The sequence below is a fragment of the Hyla sarda genome, chromosome 2 (genome assembly GCF_029499605.1).
Source record: "Hyla sarda isolate aHylSar1 chromosome 2, aHylSar1.hap1, whole genome shotgun sequence".
NCBI classification, from domain to species: domain Eukaryota; kingdom Metazoa; phylum Chordata; class Amphibia; order Anura; family Hylidae; genus Hyla; species Hyla sarda.
The window spans coordinates 239,019,405-239,037,209 of NC_079190.1; the positions used below are offsets into that span (position 1 = coordinate 239,019,405).

Consider the following 17,805-nt stretch of genomic DNA (forward strand, 5'->3'; position numbering starts at 1 on the left):
TTTTTTGTATTGGTACCATTTTGGTATTGATCTGACTTTTTAATCACTTTTTAACTTGTTTTTTTTCTGGGATATTATAAAAATTGCAATTCTGTGGTTTGGTATTTTTTTTACATTTACTGTACAGGATACATAATGTTATATTTTAATAGGTCGTACATTTACACACGAATCGATACCAAATATGTTTATTTTTTATGTTTGCATGTTTTTATATAGGAAAAGGGGGTGATTTGAACTTTTAACATGGAAGGGTTAATGTGTGTTTTTTTTTTTTACTTTTATTTTTTTTAAATTATGTTTTTTACACTTTATTAGACTTTTAGGAGGAATCATTAGATTCCTCATACAGATGAATAGAGTTCTATTGAACTCATTGATCTGTGTGCTCTGTGATCCATTGATAGAGCCTGGACCAGTTGTGACAGAGCCATGGGACAGCAGGGAACAGAGGTAAGCCCTCCGAATACCTCTATAGTTGATCGCCCCCCTGCGATCACGCTGCGGGGGGGGGGGGGGCGATCCACCCCACTAGCCCACCAGGGAGCATACACATGTCCCTTTAGACGCCGCTGTCAGCTTTGACAGCGGCGATCTAAAGGGTTAATAGCCACCCGCGGCGATCGCCGCATGCTGCCAATTAGTGGCGGCCCCCAGCTACTGAGAACAGCCGGGGGCTGCAGAGTATGGAGCGGGCACGAGTGGAGCCCACTCCATACACCCCTCTGGGCGCCGCATTCTGGCTATTATCGGCAGAGTGAAACTTGCGCCACGTGCAGACGTGCGACCGCTCCTCCCCTCAGCTCTCCGAAGCTAGAGCTGGAGGGAGCGAAGGCAGAGGACGCAGGTCTGCATGGGGAGCAAGAAGCCACGCCACCTCATCTTCCCCTCGCACGTCTGCATGGCAGAAAGAAGGCAGAGCAGGGGAGAGACAGCTCCATACAGACTGCAGAGCGCCGCATCGCTTGTCAGGTCTGGTCCTGCTTGCCCAAAGCCGGGCTAAGGGCCAGAAATATTCACCTGCCCAGCGCCCGAAACTGCATGTCCCGGGCGTCGGGCAATTGGAAGTTATGCAGTACAGGGATGTGGAATTCCTATCGCCCGACGCCCGGGACATGCAGTTTCGAGTGTTTCCAAGTATTATCGAAATATCTCCAGCCGTTTGGAAGTTATGCAGTACAGGGATGTGGAATTCCTAACAGCTGGAGATATTTCGATAATACTTGGTCATATGTTACTTATATATCCACTTAAAATATAGGATAGTTAATTTAACCCTTAACTAACCCCATTTGTGAAGTCCCATGCAAATCAATGGGAAATGTATGTTCCCACATAACTTCCGTATGGCTGGAGATATTTCAATACCTCGTACACATATTACAGGACGGGATGGGAGGTCAGGATAGGAGGTCGGGATAGGAGGTCGAGATAGGAGGTCTGGATAGGAGGTCGGGATGGTCGAGATAGGAGGTCGGGATAGGAGGTCGGGATGAGGACGGGATATGAGGACGGAATAAGGGGTTGGGATATGACAACAATATAGGAGGACGGGATATGAGGTAGAGATATGATGACGGGATATGAGGTTGGGATACGACAACAATATATGAGGGCGGGATATGAAGTCAAAAGCTTCCTCTGTTTATTTTCCTCCACAACAAGGATTAGGAAGGATAAACCTGGCAACGCCGGGCACTCAGCTAGTTCATAATAAATCACAACCTGGTTGCAAAAAACTTAAGTCAGTTTCTGGATTCCATCTGTGAGATATATTGGTCATTACAGTTCACCAATGAAACAACTAATAGCAGGTGAATCTATGTAGCCAGGCCAGAAAAGTCAGCTGAATAACAGTACACGAATACAACAGACACACCAGGAATGACACATTCCACCAATGTAAGCTATGAACCAAAAACAGTCCATCCCCAGGGGTGTGGAAATTAAAAAAATAAAAAAAAACGACATGCCCAAGGGACTAAAGTGAACACAATCTACTTGTCCCTCATGATGATCCACTTGTCCTGGTAGGTAAAATAAATTCAACCAAAATAGTACGAAAATAGGGTCTTTATTAGTTTCTGAACTTTAGTTTTTTCCTCCTCGCACTATAATAGCCATAACTCTTATTTTTCCATCTACAGACCCATATGAGGCTTGTTTTTTTTTGAGGGGAAGTATACTTTGTAATGACACCTTTCATTTTTCCATAACTTATGCTCTGAAACAAAAAAAAAAAATATTTGTTAGATGAAATTGAAAAAAATGCTAATTTTGGGGTTTCAGTTTTTTTTTGCCATTCACCTTGTGGTCAAACTTACATATTATTTTGATACTTTAGGTCGGCCTGATTACACCAATACCAAATTTGTTTCGTTTCGGTCATGTTGAAATAATATTTTTTTTTTTACTTTTTAATTTAAAAAATAAAATATATATATATATATTTTTTTCTGTAAACTGGGCTGTATAAGGGCTAATTTTTTGGGCCATAATATGCTGTTTGCATCGGTACCATTTTGGCATTGATCAGACTTTTTGAGCACTTTTTTACCTAATTTTTTCTGGGATATGATGTTAATAAACATAGAAAACACAATTCTGTGATTTGGTATTTTTTTTTACATTAACGCCATTTACCGTATGGGATATAAAATGTTATTTTTTAATAGTTCAGTCAATTATGCACGCGCCAATACCAAATATGTTTCTTTTTATTATGTTTACATATTTTTATATGGAAAAGGGGGGTGATATGAACTTTTAGGGTACATTAACACAGGCGGATTTGCGGGTTTCCTTCTACGTATTTGAAAGGGGGCGGGCTCTTTTCATCTGTCCGCAGCAGATTTTCCGAGGTGGAATTTACGCTGCGGAAAATCCGCTGCAAGCCCCATTGAAGTCAGAAGGGTCTGCGGCATAATTTTCGCCATGGAAATTCGGCCGCGGACAGCTGAGAAAAGCCCGTCCCCTTTCAAATACGCAGCAGGAAACCCGCAAATAAATCCACCCGTGTGAACGTACCTCTAATATGGAAGGGGTTAATGGGTGTTTTGAAACTTTTATTAAACTTATAGTTTTTTTTTATATACACTTTTTTTTTAGGAGGAATCATTTAGATTCCTCATACAGATCAGTTCTATTGAACTCCATTTGATCTGTGTTCATTTGATTGAACCTGCTCAAGGCCAGCTCAATCAAATGCAGATCTATGATGGCAGCCACGGATGCAGAGGTAAGCCCTCCGGCTACCTCTACAGGGGATCGCCCCCTCGTGATTGCGCTGCGGGGGGGGGGGGGGCGATCCACCCCACTAGTCCACCAGGGATGGTTAAAAGATCTTCTTAAACACCCCTGTCAACTTTGACAGCGGTGATCTAAAGAGTTAATAGCCGGCTCGCCGCATGCCGAGCTATTAACGGCGGCCCCCGGCTACTGAAATCAGCCGGGGGGCGCCGAGTATGTAGAAGGCAGGAGTCAGGAGCCCGCTCCGTACACCCCGAGCGCCGGTGTGAGGTGCAGACTTGCGTCCTATGCAAGTCTGCATTCTCTCCCGCACCTCACATCGCCGCTATGAAAAAAAAAAAAAAAAAAAAAAAAAAAAAAAGGGGGGGAAGTCGGTCCGGCCCTGCTAGCCCGATACAGGGCTAAAGCTATGAAAAATTCACCTGCCCGGCGCCCGGAACTGCATGTCCCGGGTGTCGGGTGATAGGATTTCCACATCCCTGATCTCTTAGATCAATGGTTCCTAATCTTTTTTTTGCCTGAGTACCTCTTGGCAGCCCATGACAGCTGCATGACCTTGAATGTAACATATATAAGCATTATATTACTTCCTGTGATATGACAGATACACTCTTAAAACATGTCACCTATCCACAAGGTATGAAAAAGACATAAGCAGATTCATCAGGAGCCCTAATTCAGTTATATAGGTGAATACACATAGGTAACATACTCCTATGCTCCATAAGACTCCTATACTCAATAATGAACTATGTATTAAACATTGTTTGTCTAACTTAATCATTGCAGACACCTGACTTGCCTAAAGACAATAAACTAATAGTTTACAGGAATATCATGCCTTGTAACAATAGAAAAATCAATGGCTCTCACTACATAAAAGAGAAAATTGTATCCCATCTGGGTACTAATAACCTGCATGCATCGTATGTCTTAAGGGGGGATAAAACTGGCAGAGTCACTGGTAGAGAAGGATCTGGGTGTACTTGTAGATCACAGACTACAGAATAGCATGCAATGTCAGGCTGCTGCTTCCAAAGCCAGCAGGATATTGTCATGTATAAAAAGAGGCATGGACTCAAGGGACACGGACATAATACTCCCCCTTTATAAAGCATTGGTACGGCCTCAACTGGAATATGCTGTTCAGTTTTGGGCACCAGTCCATAAAAGGGACACTGTGGAGCTGGAGAGGGTGCAGAGACGCGCAACTAAACTAATATGGGGCATGGAACATCTTAGCTATGAGGAGCGATTAAAGGAGTTACAATTGTTTAGTCTTGAGAAGAGACGTTTAAGGGGGGATATGATAAATGTATATAAGTATATTAATGGCCCATACAAAAATATGGAGAAAAACTGTTTCCAGGTTAACCCCCCCCCCCCCCCAAAGGACGAGGGGGCACTCCCTCCGTCTGGAGAAGAAAAAGTTTAGTCTCAAGGGGCGACACGCCTTCTTTACCATGAGAACTGTGAGCTTATGGAACAGTCTACCTCAGGAACTGGTCACAGCAGGAAAAATTAACAGCTTTAAAACAGGATTAGATACATTCCTGGAACAAAATAACATTAATGCTTATGAAGAAATATAAAATCCCATCCCTTCCCCAATATCGCGCCACACCCCTACCCTTCAATTCCCTGGTTGAACTTGATGGACGTATGTCTTTTTTCAACCGTACTAACTATGTAACTACTATGTAACTATGTGACTACTTTTTAGCTCTGCCTTTTTACAATTTAGCTATGTTCAATGACTCCCGCTCAACTGCATTGTCTACAAGGAATTTCAGGTAGCATGAGTGCTGCTTCTATTTTTCCCCCCCCATGCTTTGCACTGCAGCTATGCTTGCTGAAAACTGTTGCTGCGCTTAAATGGGCACTGTCATTTGCAAAAACATTTTATATAATGTAAATAATAACATTTTATGTATATTTGTAAAATACCTTAAATTATAAAAAATAATTATATTTTTGGGTGAAAAGGACAAGCAGGGATCTGTGCACTAAGAACAAGCAGGGCTCTGTGCACGGAGGACAAGCAGGGCTCTGCGCACGGAGGACAAGCAGGGCTCTGCGCACTGAGGACAAGCAGGGCTCTGCGCACTGAGGACAAGCAGGGCTCTGCGCACTGAGGACAAGCAGGGCTCTGAGCACTGAGGACAAGCAGGGCACTGCGCACTGAGGACAAGCAGGGCACTGCGCACTGAGGACAAGCAGGGCTCTGCGCACTGAGGACAAGCAGGGCTCTGCGCACTGAGGACAAGCAGGGCTCTGCGCACTGAGGACAAGCAGGGCTCTGCGCACTGAGGACAAGCAGGGCTCTGCACTGAGGACAAGCAGAGCTCTATACACTGAGGACAAGCAGGCTCTATGACAACAACCCCCCCCCCCCCCCATTCTTTTTTCGACTCACACATCCAAGCATAGAGACACATGGGCATTAGCTGCAGGGACAAGACAACATTTTCTCCTGCAAGACCAAAAAAGCCCAGACCATAATATGCTTAGAAATGGAACGAAAGTTCACTTTTAGACTGTTTAGACTATGCTCTGCGACAACAACCCCCCCCCCCCCCCCCCATTAGAATCAATGGATCTGCCTTGGGTACGCTGCGATATATACATCGGCATCCTATTCGGCCTGTTTTCTAACGTATACTACAAAAATAGCTTCAGTACAGATGTGAAAACAGCTTTACTATCTTCATGAAGCATGTGACTATGTGCATTTTACAGTCCATGAGAACTCCTCCAACACTTTCCATAGAGTGTCAGTCATTATACACTGCTCAAAAAAATAAAGGGAACACTAAGATAAAACATACTAGTTCTGAATGAATGAAGTAATGGTATGAAATACTTTCATCTTTACATTGTTGAATGTGCTGACAACAAAATCACACAAATTATCAATGGAAATCAAATTTATCAACCCATGGAGGTCTGGATATGGAGTCACACTCAAAATCAAAGTGGAAAACCACACTACAGGCTGATCCAACTTTGAAGTAATGTCCTTAAAACAAGTCAAAATGAGGCTCAGTAGTTTTGGTCTCCTGAGGGATGTCCTCCCATACCTGGACTAAAGCATCCGCCAACTCCTGGACAGTCTATGGTGGATGGAGTGAGACATGATGTCCCAGATGTGCTCAATCGGATTCAGGTCTGGGGAACGGCTGGGCCAGTCCATAGCATCAATGCTTTCCTCTTGCTGGAACTGCTGACACACTCCAGCCACATGAGGTCTAGCATTGTCTTCCATTAGGAGGAACCCAGGGCCAACTGCACCAGCATATGGTCTCACAAGGGGTCTGAGGATCTCCTCTCGGTACCTAATGGCAGTCAGGCTACCTCTGGAAAACACATGGAGGGCTGTGTTGCCCCCCAAAGAAATGCCCCCCTTACACCATTACTGACCCACCGACAAACCAGTCATGCTGGAGGATGTTGCCGGCAGCAGAACATTCTCCACTGCGTCTCCAGACTCTGTCACATCTGTCACATGTGCTTAGTGTGAACCTGCTTTTATCTGTGAAGAGCACAGGGTGCCAGTGGTGAATTAGCCAATCTTAGTGTTCTCTGGCAAATGCCAAACATCCTGCATGGTGTTGGGCTGTAAGCACAACCCCCACCTGTGGACGTCAAGCCCTCATACCAGCCTCATGGAGTCTGTTTCTGACCGTTTGAGTGGACACATGCACATTTGTAGCCTGCTGAAGGTAATTTTTCAGGGCTCTGGCAGTGCTTCTCCTGCTCCTCCTTGCACGAAGGAGGAGGTATCGGTCCTGCTGCTGGTTGTTACCCTCCTACTGCCTCCTCCACGTCTCCTGATGTACTGGCCTGTCTACTGGTAGCACCTCCATGCTGTGGACATTACGCTGATAGACACAGCAAACCTTCTTACCACAGCTCACATTGATGTGCCATCCTGGATGAGCTGCACTACCTGAGCCACTTGTGTGGGTTGTAGACTCAGTCTCATGGTACCACTAGAGTGAAAGCACTGCCAGCATTCAAAAGTGACCAAAACGTCAGCCAGGAAGCATAGCAACTGAGAAGTGATCTGTGGTCACCACCTGCAGAACCACTCTTATTCGGGTTGTCTTGTTAATTGCCTATAATTTCCACCTGTTGTCTGTTCCATTTGCACAACAGCATGTGAAATTGATTGTCAATCAGTGTTGCTTCCTGAGTGGACAGTGTGATTTCACAGAAGTGCGATTGACTTGGAGTTACATTGTGTTGTTTAAGTGTTCCCTTTATTTTTCTGAGCAGTGTAGTAATGGATAATATAAGTAATAATAAAAAATTATAACGATGTGGTCATAGGAAACACAACTGTGTCAAAATGATAGATATATGGCCATGAGGGCTGCAAGGGTATCCAGTCCAGAACTGTGAAAACAGGTAATCGATAGGCAGGCCAAAAATTCTACAAGATATTTATAAAGTGTTTGGCGGTCCAGAGCATTTGCGCAGCCAAAGGCTGATAGGTAATGGCTTAAACTTAGTTTCGCTGAAATATAGCTTGGGAAAATATCAAATGAACATTCCTTTTCTCTAATGTCTTTAACAATGTTTGCAGTAAAAGCAGTAAATCAAGACAAAATGAGAACATAAAGAAGGGGCTGTATGGTTGGATTTAGATGCTCATGGCCACAAGGTACATTTAGATCAGGCAAAACATACATGTTACTGTCATTTAAAAAAAAAAAAGTTTTGATCTGTTGGAGGTGTGGAGACTCCTAACAATGGCTAGAATAAATGGAGAGAATCACTCACAAAGCTAAACGCTTTGTGGGACATTTATCAAAACCTGAGCAGAGGAAAAGTTGCCCATAGCAACCAATCAGATCACTTCTTTCACTTTTGAAAAGGCCTCTGAAAAATGAAAGCAATCTGATTGTTATGGGCAACTCAGCAACTTTTCCTCTGGGTTTGATAAATCTTCCCCTTTGTTTCCCAACCTACCACTAGGCACCAATTGCAGAGAGTGCGCTGCCCAATAATAGCCACGTGAAGACAAGTGGCCTCTATAGGAGCTATAGATAGTACTGTACAACTAAAATATTTCCAAAGTTGCTTCATTTTCATTATAGATGCACTATACAGTGATCCCTCAACATACGACGGTAATCTGTTCCAAATGGACCATCATTTCTTGAAACCGTCGTATGTTGAGGGATCCGTGCAATGTAAAGCATAGGACAGTGGTCTACAACCTGCAGACTTCCAGATGTTGCAAAACTACAACACCCAGCATGCCCGGACAGCCAACGGCTGGGAGTTGTAGTTTTGCAACATCTGGAGGTCCACAGGTTGAAGACCACTGGTATAGGAAGTTGCACTCACCTGTCCCCGCCGCTCCGCACCATCACCGCTCGTCACCGCTGCCCTGGATGTCGCCCTCCATCGCTATCGCCGCGTCCCAGGGGTGTCCTCGATGCTCCGGCAAGGCCTCTGCTTCCCCGGCATCCTTGCTCTCCCATCACGTCTCTACGCACGCCGCTCCCATTGGATGACGGGACGGCGTGCGCGGCGACGTGATGACGATGATGGAGAGCGCCAACGATGGAGGGGATCCCGAAGAGGAGCTCCGGAGCCCCAGGACAGGTAAGAGACCATCACCGTAGCACACGGGGCACCGTAAACGGCTATCCGGTGGCAGCTGAAGCAGTCAGTGCTGCTTGATAGGCTCTGAGAGGCCATCGCATGTTGAAATTATCGTATGTCGGGGCCATCGTAAGTCGGGGGGTTACTGAAGATTAATTACTAGCCGAGTACCCGGCGTTGCCAGGTTTTTCCTTCCTAATCCTGGTTGGGAAGGAAAAGCATCAAAGGAGGAAGCTTTTGACCTCATATCCCGACCTCATATCTCATCCTCATATGCCATCCTCAGGTGAGGCTGAGTTGTGATGAGGATATTGTATGCTGTGAATAGAAGGGGACGTAGCTTTGTGGGAGTGGGCGTGATTTGCAAGCTAGACCTATGCACAAAAAGGATAGAAAATAAAAAAGGAGTGTGGCTTAAAGGGGTACTCCGGCCCTGAGACATCTTATCCCCTATCCAAAGGATAAGGGATAAGATGTCTCACCGCGGGGGTCCCGCCGCTGGGCACCCCCGCAATCTTGTATTCGCCACCCACCTGTTTAAGCTGCACGCTGCGGTGCCAGCTCACAAACAGCTGGGTGGCGACCATGGGGCCAGAGAATCGTGATGTCACGACTCCGCCCCTGTGTGACATCACCCCCCGCCCCCACTATGCAAGTCTATGGGAGGGGGCGTGATGGTCGTCATAAGGGTGTAGGTTAGGTTTCATTTCAATATCATACATTTTTATTTGACATATAAGTAATATGTGTACCAAGTTTTATTGAAGTATCTCCAGCTGTTTGGAAGTTATATAGTAACATATATCTCAAAAACTTGTATAGGACTTTAAACAAAAACCCCAATCCTCGCAAGTGGGGGTGGGTAATGGTTAATTTGTAGTTGACATATTAGTAACATGAGTACAAAGTTTCATGTTAATATCTTTAGCCGTTACATCCTGCACCTATTCCAAATCTTTAGGTGGGAGACTGATATTAGCATTACATATGTATATGAATAGTAACAATCTCTGTACTTCATTGCTGATTATGTCAGCGCTATGTAAGGCTGGGTTCACACTACGTTTTCTCCCATACGGGAGCGCATACGGCAGGGGGGAGCTAAAAGCTCGCCCTCCCGTATGTCACCGTATGCGCTCCCGTATGTCATTCATTTCAATGAGCCAACCGGAGTGAAACGTTCGGTCCGGTCGGCTCATTTTTGCGCCGTATGCGCTTTTACAACCGGACCTCAAACCGTGGTTGACCACAGTTTTAGGTCCGGTTGTAAAAGCGCATACGGCGCAAAAATGAGCCGACCGGACCGAACGTTTCACTCCGGTCGGCTCATTGAAATGAATGACATACGGGAGCGCATACGGTGACATACGGGAGAGCGAGGTTTTAGCTCCCCCCTGCCGTATGCGCTCCCGTATGGGAGAAAACGTAGTGTGAACCCAGCCTAACTAACGGAAATAATCGTTATAGAGCTGGATCCTGCAGTCACACTCTTTTCTATCTGCCCCACCTCTTGCTAACAAGCACTGCTCAAAAAAAATTAAGGGAACACTTAAACACCACAATGTAACTCCAAGTCAATCACACTTGTGTGAAATCACACTGTCCACTCAGGAAGCAACACTGATGGACTATCAATTTCACATGCTGTTGTGCAAATGGAACAGACAACAGGTGGAAATTATAGGCAATTAGCAAGACACCCCCAATAAAGGAGTGGTTCTTCAGGTGGTGACCAAAGACCACTTCTCAGTTCCTATGCTTCCTGGCTGATGTTTTTGTCACTTTTGAATGCTGGCGGTGCTTTCACTCTAGTGGTAGCATGAGACGGAGTCTACAACCCACGCAAGTGGCTCAGGTAGTGCAGCTCATCTAGGATGGCACATCAATGCAAGCTGTGGCAAGAAGGTTTGCCGTGTCTTTCAGCGTAGTGTCCAGAGCAGGGAGGCGCTACCAGGAGACAGGTCAGTATATCAGGAGACATGGAGGAGGCCGTAGGAGGGCAACAACCCAGCAGCAGGAGCGCTACCTTTGTGGAAGGAGGAGCACTGCCAGAGCCCTGAAAAATGACCTCCAGCAGGCCACAAATGTGCATGTGTCCACTCAAATGGTCATAAACAGACTCCATGAGGGTGGAATGAGAGCCTGACGTCCACAGGTGGGGGCTGTGCTTACAGCCCAACACCATGCAGGATGTGCCTGGGCCTCATTTTGACTTGTTTTAAGGACATTACATCAAAGTTGGATCAGCCTGTAGTGTGGTTTTCCACTTTGATTTTGAGTGTGACTCTATATCCAGACCTCCATGGGTTGATAAATTTGATTCCCATTGATAATTTTTGTGTGATTTTGTTGTCGTCACATTAAGCTATGTAAAGACAAAAACTCATTCAGATCTAGGGTGTGTTCTTAGTGCTCCCTTTATTTTTTTGGAGCAGCATACATTTAGTACATTGCAGTTCATTGTAAAAATATGTTCAATCATTGTGGATTTGCTACAGATTTTGACTTTCCTTAAAGTTTCCTTAAGTTTTTTGTGAAAATTTGCAACAAATCCACATTGTGATAACATACTCTTTAGATTAAAACAGGGCCTGACAAATTGTGGACACCAGGTTGCTATGGCTACTAAGAATTTTATGGTAACACCCAGGTTTTTGTCAGCCCTTTCCAATAAGGATTGTCCATCTTTAAAAAAAAAATTGTTCTACTGACCTCTGCCACTGTTTCTGCACTGATCCCACATTCTGCCTGTAGTCAACACTCTAGCGTTACATGAGCAGTGGAGGTCAAGTTACTGCCGCAGCCAATCAGCAGCCTTGGCAGTGATGCTCTGTACTCAGGAGTACAGAGAAGGGATGTCCCACAAATGATACTAGAGTACACATGGGGCAAAAAATGTGTAAAAAATAAGAAACATTAAAAAAAATCCCAATTCATAATACCCCCCCCCTTTCCTATTTTTCATATAAAACTTTGTTTAAAAAACAAACAAAAAAAAACAAACATATTTGGTACTGCTGCCTGCGTAATCTTCCAAACTTTTAAATCGTGATGTTACTGATCCTGCACGGTGTAAAGCAAAACATTGCGTCCCAGAAAAAATGTAATAAAAAGTGATCGAAAAGTCACATATATGCCAATGTACTACCGTTTAAAATACAGCTCATGGCGCAAAAAAAAAAAGACAACAGTGGCATGTGGGGACTTTTTTTTTTATGTATAAAAGCTCTTGCCTCTTTTTCCATAAGAAAAAAAAATTCACATGACATTTTTAAAAAGTATCGGGCCCGGATTGTCCGACATTGTATGTTCTTATACTAGCTTGTCAACTGTTTTTATTTCCAGGTGGGGGGCAATCCGGCTAGCTATACCTTGCCTTGTTTTATTGTTCCCACACAATCTGTTGGTAATGTATGTGTTCACCACATGAGGACTTCTGCCTATCTGCCTCATTGTACCCAAGTTTATCGGTTTGATTGCGGCCTTACTGACCACTGATATTGTACTATTCATTTGATTCTGCTACAATAAAGCTTCATGGTTTGATTGTTAAAAACAGTATCGGTAATTGGTATCGGGGAGTACTTTAAAAAAAGTATCGATACTCATACTCGGTCTTGGAAAATGCTATCAGGACATCCCTAGTAAAGAGCGTCACTGCCGAGGCTGCTGAGTGGCTGTGGGAGTCACTTGACACTGGAGCGCCGACCAAAGACATCAGCTGCTGAACGCTGGTGCACCGACCAAAGACTTCCGATGCTGAACACCAGAGGCAGAACTGGGATCAGCATGGGAACGGAGGCAGAGGTAAGTAAAACTGTTTGTTTGTTTGTTTGTTTTTAAAAGATAAGAGGACACTTGGGGGAGATGAGGGGACAGTCAAAACTGATACACAGGGGGGAGATGAGGGGACAGTAATAGTGTGACACAGGGGGGAGATGAGGGGACAGTCAAAACTGATACACAGGGGGGAGATGAGGGGACAGTAATAGTGTGACACAGGGGGGAGATGAGGGGACAGTCAAAACTGACACACAGGGGGGAGATGAGGGGACAGTAATAGTGTGACACAGGGGGGAGATGAGGGGACAGTCAAAACAAGTTCAAGCCCCATTGAGTTCTATAGGATTCCGCCCGTAATTCCACAAAATGTAAAGACAGGTCTTTAAATTTTGCGTCATGCGGAAGTGGGAATTACCGCCGGGATTCCATCAAAGTAAATTGGCAGTATATTTCGGCAGAATTCCGCATGGAAATTCCGCTGTCTGAACATGGCCTTACAGTCTCCCTCTTTGTACTGGTTATACCTATAGCTATGCAGTAAAGCCAACCTATTAGCTTTCCCTACTATCTGGCCTTACTATGAAGCTGTCAGAAATCACTCCCCCTACACCCTTCTCTACTGAAGTCTTCACTGACACAGAGCTGTCAATACATCGCCCTTAGGCTGGGTTCACACTACGTTTTTGCCATACTGTTTTCAATCCGTTTTTCTAAAGAAAACCGCATGGCAAAAAAAAAACGGATGGAACAGTATGGAAAAAAGTAAACCGTATGCGTTTTTAAACAGTATACTGTTTTTTAAAAGTGCATACAGTTCTGTCAGTTTTTATAGAAAAAAAAAACATACGTTTTTGAACATTTTGTCCATTTTTAATGGGAGGGGTCTTGGGTGGGGACTTTAGGATTCAAATGCGCATGTGCAAAGTAAAAACGTATACATTTTTCCCGTATGGAACCGTATACATGTGCGTTTCCCATTGACGTCCATGTTAAAAAAAATGTATGCGGTTGCAGTACGGTTTTTAAACCGGAGTCAAAACCGTGGTTGACCACAATTTTGTCTCCGGTTTAAAAACCGTACTGCAACCGCATACGTTTTTTTTAACATGGACGTCAATGGGAAACGCACTGTATACGGTTCCATACGGGAAAAACGTATACGTTTTTACTTTGCACATGCGCATTTGAATCCTAAAGTCCCCACCCAAGACCCCTCCCATTACAAATGGACAAAACAAAACACAGCAGTCTCAGTTTGGCTATCACAGGGAGAGGATCTCCTCTCCCTGTGATAGCTGAAGCTGCACGGAGCTCTCATGGCCTCTGTGGCCCGACAGAAGCTCAAACATTTACACAGCTCATACGGCTGCCTCATATACACTTACTCTATTATTACATGTACTGTTGATCCACAGCGCTATCGGGATCCCTATGCCCGATGGCGCTGTCATCAGTGTGCGTCCCCGCGAGAGCGCCACGCCCGCAGCTCTACTCCCCGTCCCCCGTTAACGCTCAGGGAGCGGGGAACAGAAAGTAGAGCATCGGGCGCAGGTAAAGTAGTACTGCGCATGCGCATCACTACGCAAATAGCGTAGTGCTAAAGTTAGTACTGCGCAGGCGCAGCACTACGCAAGTAGCGTAGGGCTAAAGTTAGTATTGCGCATGCTCAGTTGTCCTTCCCTACGCAATTTGCGTAGTGCTGTGCCTGCGCAGTACTAACTTTAGCCCTACACTATTTGCTTAGTGCTGCGCATGCGCAGTACTACTTTACCTGCGCCCGGTGCTCTACTTTCCGTTACCCGCTCCCTGAGCGTTAACGGGGGACGGGGAGTAGAGCTGCAAGGGACAGGTAGTAGAGCTACGGGGGACGGGGAGTAGAGCTGCGGGGGACGGGGAGTGGAGCTGCGGGGGACGGGGAGTAGAGCTGCAAGGGACAGGTAGTAGAGCTACAGGGGACGGGGAGTAGAGCTGCGGGGGACGGGGAGTAGAGCTGCGGGCGTGGGGCTCTCGCGGGGACGCACACTGATGACAGCGCCATCGGGCATAGGGATCCCATTAGCGCTGTGGATCAACAGTACATGTAATAATAGAGTAAATGTATATGAGCCAGCCGTATGAGCTGCGTACGTGTGTTAACTTCTGTCGGGCCACAGAGGCCATGAGCGCTCCGTGCAGCTTCAGCTATCAAATGGAGAGGAGATCCTCTCCCTGTGATAACCAAACTGACACTGCTGTGCGCATCGATGCGTGACGTTTAAATATGTCACATGACAAGAGTGAGCCAATAGGATGTGATGGAGGCGGACCATCTCATTCTATGGCAATGCACTGGGCATGCTGGGAGTTGTATTTTTGCAACAGCTGAAGGCACCCTGGTTGGGAAACACTGACTAAGGCTGCATTCACACCTCGTTTTAAGCCTACGGTTGCAGGAGGGTAAAAACGTGCGCTCCCGTACCCCAGCCAGACTGGCGCTGAAATCCATTTACTTTAATGAGCCGACCGGAGTCAAACGGTGACTCCGGTCGGCTCATTTCTGCCCCGTATCCGGTTTTGTGACCGGACCTAAAACCGTAGTATACGGACAAAAACTGTGGGAACCCACCCAAGATTTCCACTCCAGGTCCTGCAGGACTCCAGCTAATAGGAACTGTGTCCCTACGGTAGAAAAAGTGCAGGAACTCAGTTCCCATACGTTCCTGCAGGACTTGAGCCCTGGGCACAGCCATGGGCATCACCCAAGGTATAGCACTCTCACATATGCCCAGCTCCAGAGGTGATAATGCATGCACGAGCCATAGGGCGCTCAGTATGAAGACTTTACTGGACCTTTAATTGACACTCATGGACAGGACACAGGTGGGCACGATGCCTGTCTGCAGTGACTGTGTACTGGTGGTGCCAGGTCGGTAGAGTAACCCATGCACACAGCATATGACCCACATGCGGCACTACACCTCAGTGTCACACACAAGCCACATGATGCCCCTGACTGCAGTGTTTACCTCACCCTCCTGTCAGCTGGCACCAGGAGCAGCTTCTCCTGTTCTCCACACAGTCAGACCGGGCTCCAACAGCAGCACACACACAAATACAGCAACAAGGAAAGCGGAACAGCAGCAGTCGACCAATCACTGAACAGCTAGCCTTCTAACGCAGGTGTCAATCACAAAGTGCGAGCCAATAAGAGGGCGAGGGGCGTGTACACGGCGCTGATGACGTCAGGTGATTTGTCAGGGGTCCCCACGCTGCAGCCACACTACTCGGGTCGGCTGGGACCGAAGCGGCGGAAGGACTCGGAAGTGCCGTGTGTCGTAATTCGGCCTCGTCACATCTCGGAGGACTTCAGCCTGGTCAGCCTCTCCGCGGTCTTTTGTTTACATCTCGTCCTCTCGCGAGAAGATATCTGCGGCACAGTGCACGTGTTCTGTACACATAACGCTGTTTGGTGTGACCCTACACCTTCTTGTACGACTCTGCGCTAGTTCTTCATGTTGTCTGAAGGCTTTTGTAATGTCAGTTATAGCTGGGTAGGTGTAGTTCACATCAGTAAATAGGGGGGGATGTATTAATGGCTTTTGGGTATGTTTGTGAAATAATGTCGCAAAATGTAGAGCAAACACTTATTAGTGCTTTTTTACATTTACACCTACAGGATCTGCTGCATCATTTCTGCAGCTCAGTTTGCTACCCAGTAAAGTTAATGGGTAGCAAAATCAGCTGCACAAAGTATGCTGCAAAAATATGCAGCAGATTCTGTGAGGCCCCTTTAACACTATAAAGTTGTTCTGTTAAAAGATCCGTTATAAACTTTTGTTAAAACGGATGTTAAACGTCTAACAAAATCCCATTCAAGTCTATGAGATTTTTTGATTATCCGCTATGACCCGTTATAGACCGTCATGAATAACGGATGTTAATTGTGATGGAAGAAGAAACGGCACAGGCACTCATTTGTCCATCACAAACGGGTGAATTAACGGCCGTTATTTTTAACATTGAAGTCTATGGCAAACGGATGAGCCTTTATGTCGTCCGTTTGCACCTGGTTTATTATTTCTGTTATTGCTTCTGAGCATGCTCAGAAGAGGTGACATCAGCAGACTCCTGCAGTGCTGAGGGACTACTGCTACTCCCATCATGGAACAGACTTGTTTCCATGATGGGAGTAGTAATTCCCTGGCTGTGGGAGTCTGCAGGCAGCTGGGGAGGCTACAGTAGTGTTTGTACTACTACCCCGATCATGGAACAGTCTGTTCCATGATGGTGGTTGTAGTACAGGGGCTGAGGGATTGATCGCACCGGGTCTCGCTTCTGAGACTCGATGCGATCAGAAGTTCTTAATATTGTGTATATTAGTATCGTGTGTTAACTTTAGTTTTTAACCCCTTAAGGACCCAGCCAATTTTCAGTGTAGGACCTGGGCATTTTTTGCACATCTGACCACTTTCACTTTAAATGGGCACTGTCATGAAAACAAAAAATTGATATGTCGCAGTACTTAAGTACTACAACATATCTCTAGTATAGTTTAATTAATAAAAGTTTAAAATCACTTTTAAATTCGGCCACTAGGGGTCGCCCTCCTAGTGTCAGAATGCATTCTGCAGTGACGTCACTACAGAATTTCGACTCATTTCAGCCTGGCAAATGAGTCGAAATTCATTCACTGCGCGCTGGCTTCCTGTCTGTCAATCAAACAGGCAGGAAGCCAGCGCAGTAAAGTCCAGGAGCAGCCGCCCTGGCCGCAGCAGGCACGCAGTCTGTACCTCAGCCCAGTTGGAGTCTGCACTCTCTCTGCAGACTCCGGTAACTGAATTGGATTCTCCGTTTCTCTGCAGCTTGCCGCGCAGCGCAGAGTTCGCGGCAAAAAATGGCAATAAATATAGTTTTATTAGTCAATAAATATAAAAAATAAAGGCAGGGAGGGGGTTAGGGATAGAAGGGCAATAGGCAGGGACAGAAAAAAAAAAGAGGGTTGGTGGGAGCTACCCTTTAAGCATTAATAACTCTGGGATGCTTTTACCTTTCATTCTGATTCCGAGAAAGTTTTTTCGTTACATATTCTACTTTTAGTGGTAAATTTTCATCGATACTTGAATCATTTCTTGGTGAAAAATTCCCAAATTTGATGAAAAAATTGATAATTTTGCATTT

General features: G+C 45.6%; 1 protein-coding gene across 6 annotated transcripts in view; it reads right to left on the reverse strand.

Annotated features, from left to right (window-relative positions):
- Positions 1–15,783, reverse strand: part of BCAS3 (BCAS3 microtubule associated cell migration factor) — a 1,340,542-nt gene extending 1,324,759 nt beyond the window's left edge. For 2 of the 6 annotated variants that reach the window (XR_008888692.1, XM_056556703.1), the window contains exon 1: positions 15,654–15,783. The gene's annotated coding sequence lies outside the window, so the exon portion shown is untranslated. The remainder of the gene's footprint in view (positions 1–15,653) is intronic. The other 4 variants (XM_056556707.1, XM_056556706.1, XM_056556708.1 and 1 more) reach the window with 4 other exon arrangements.
- Between the last annotated feature and the right edge of the window lie 2,022 nt (positions 15,784–17,805).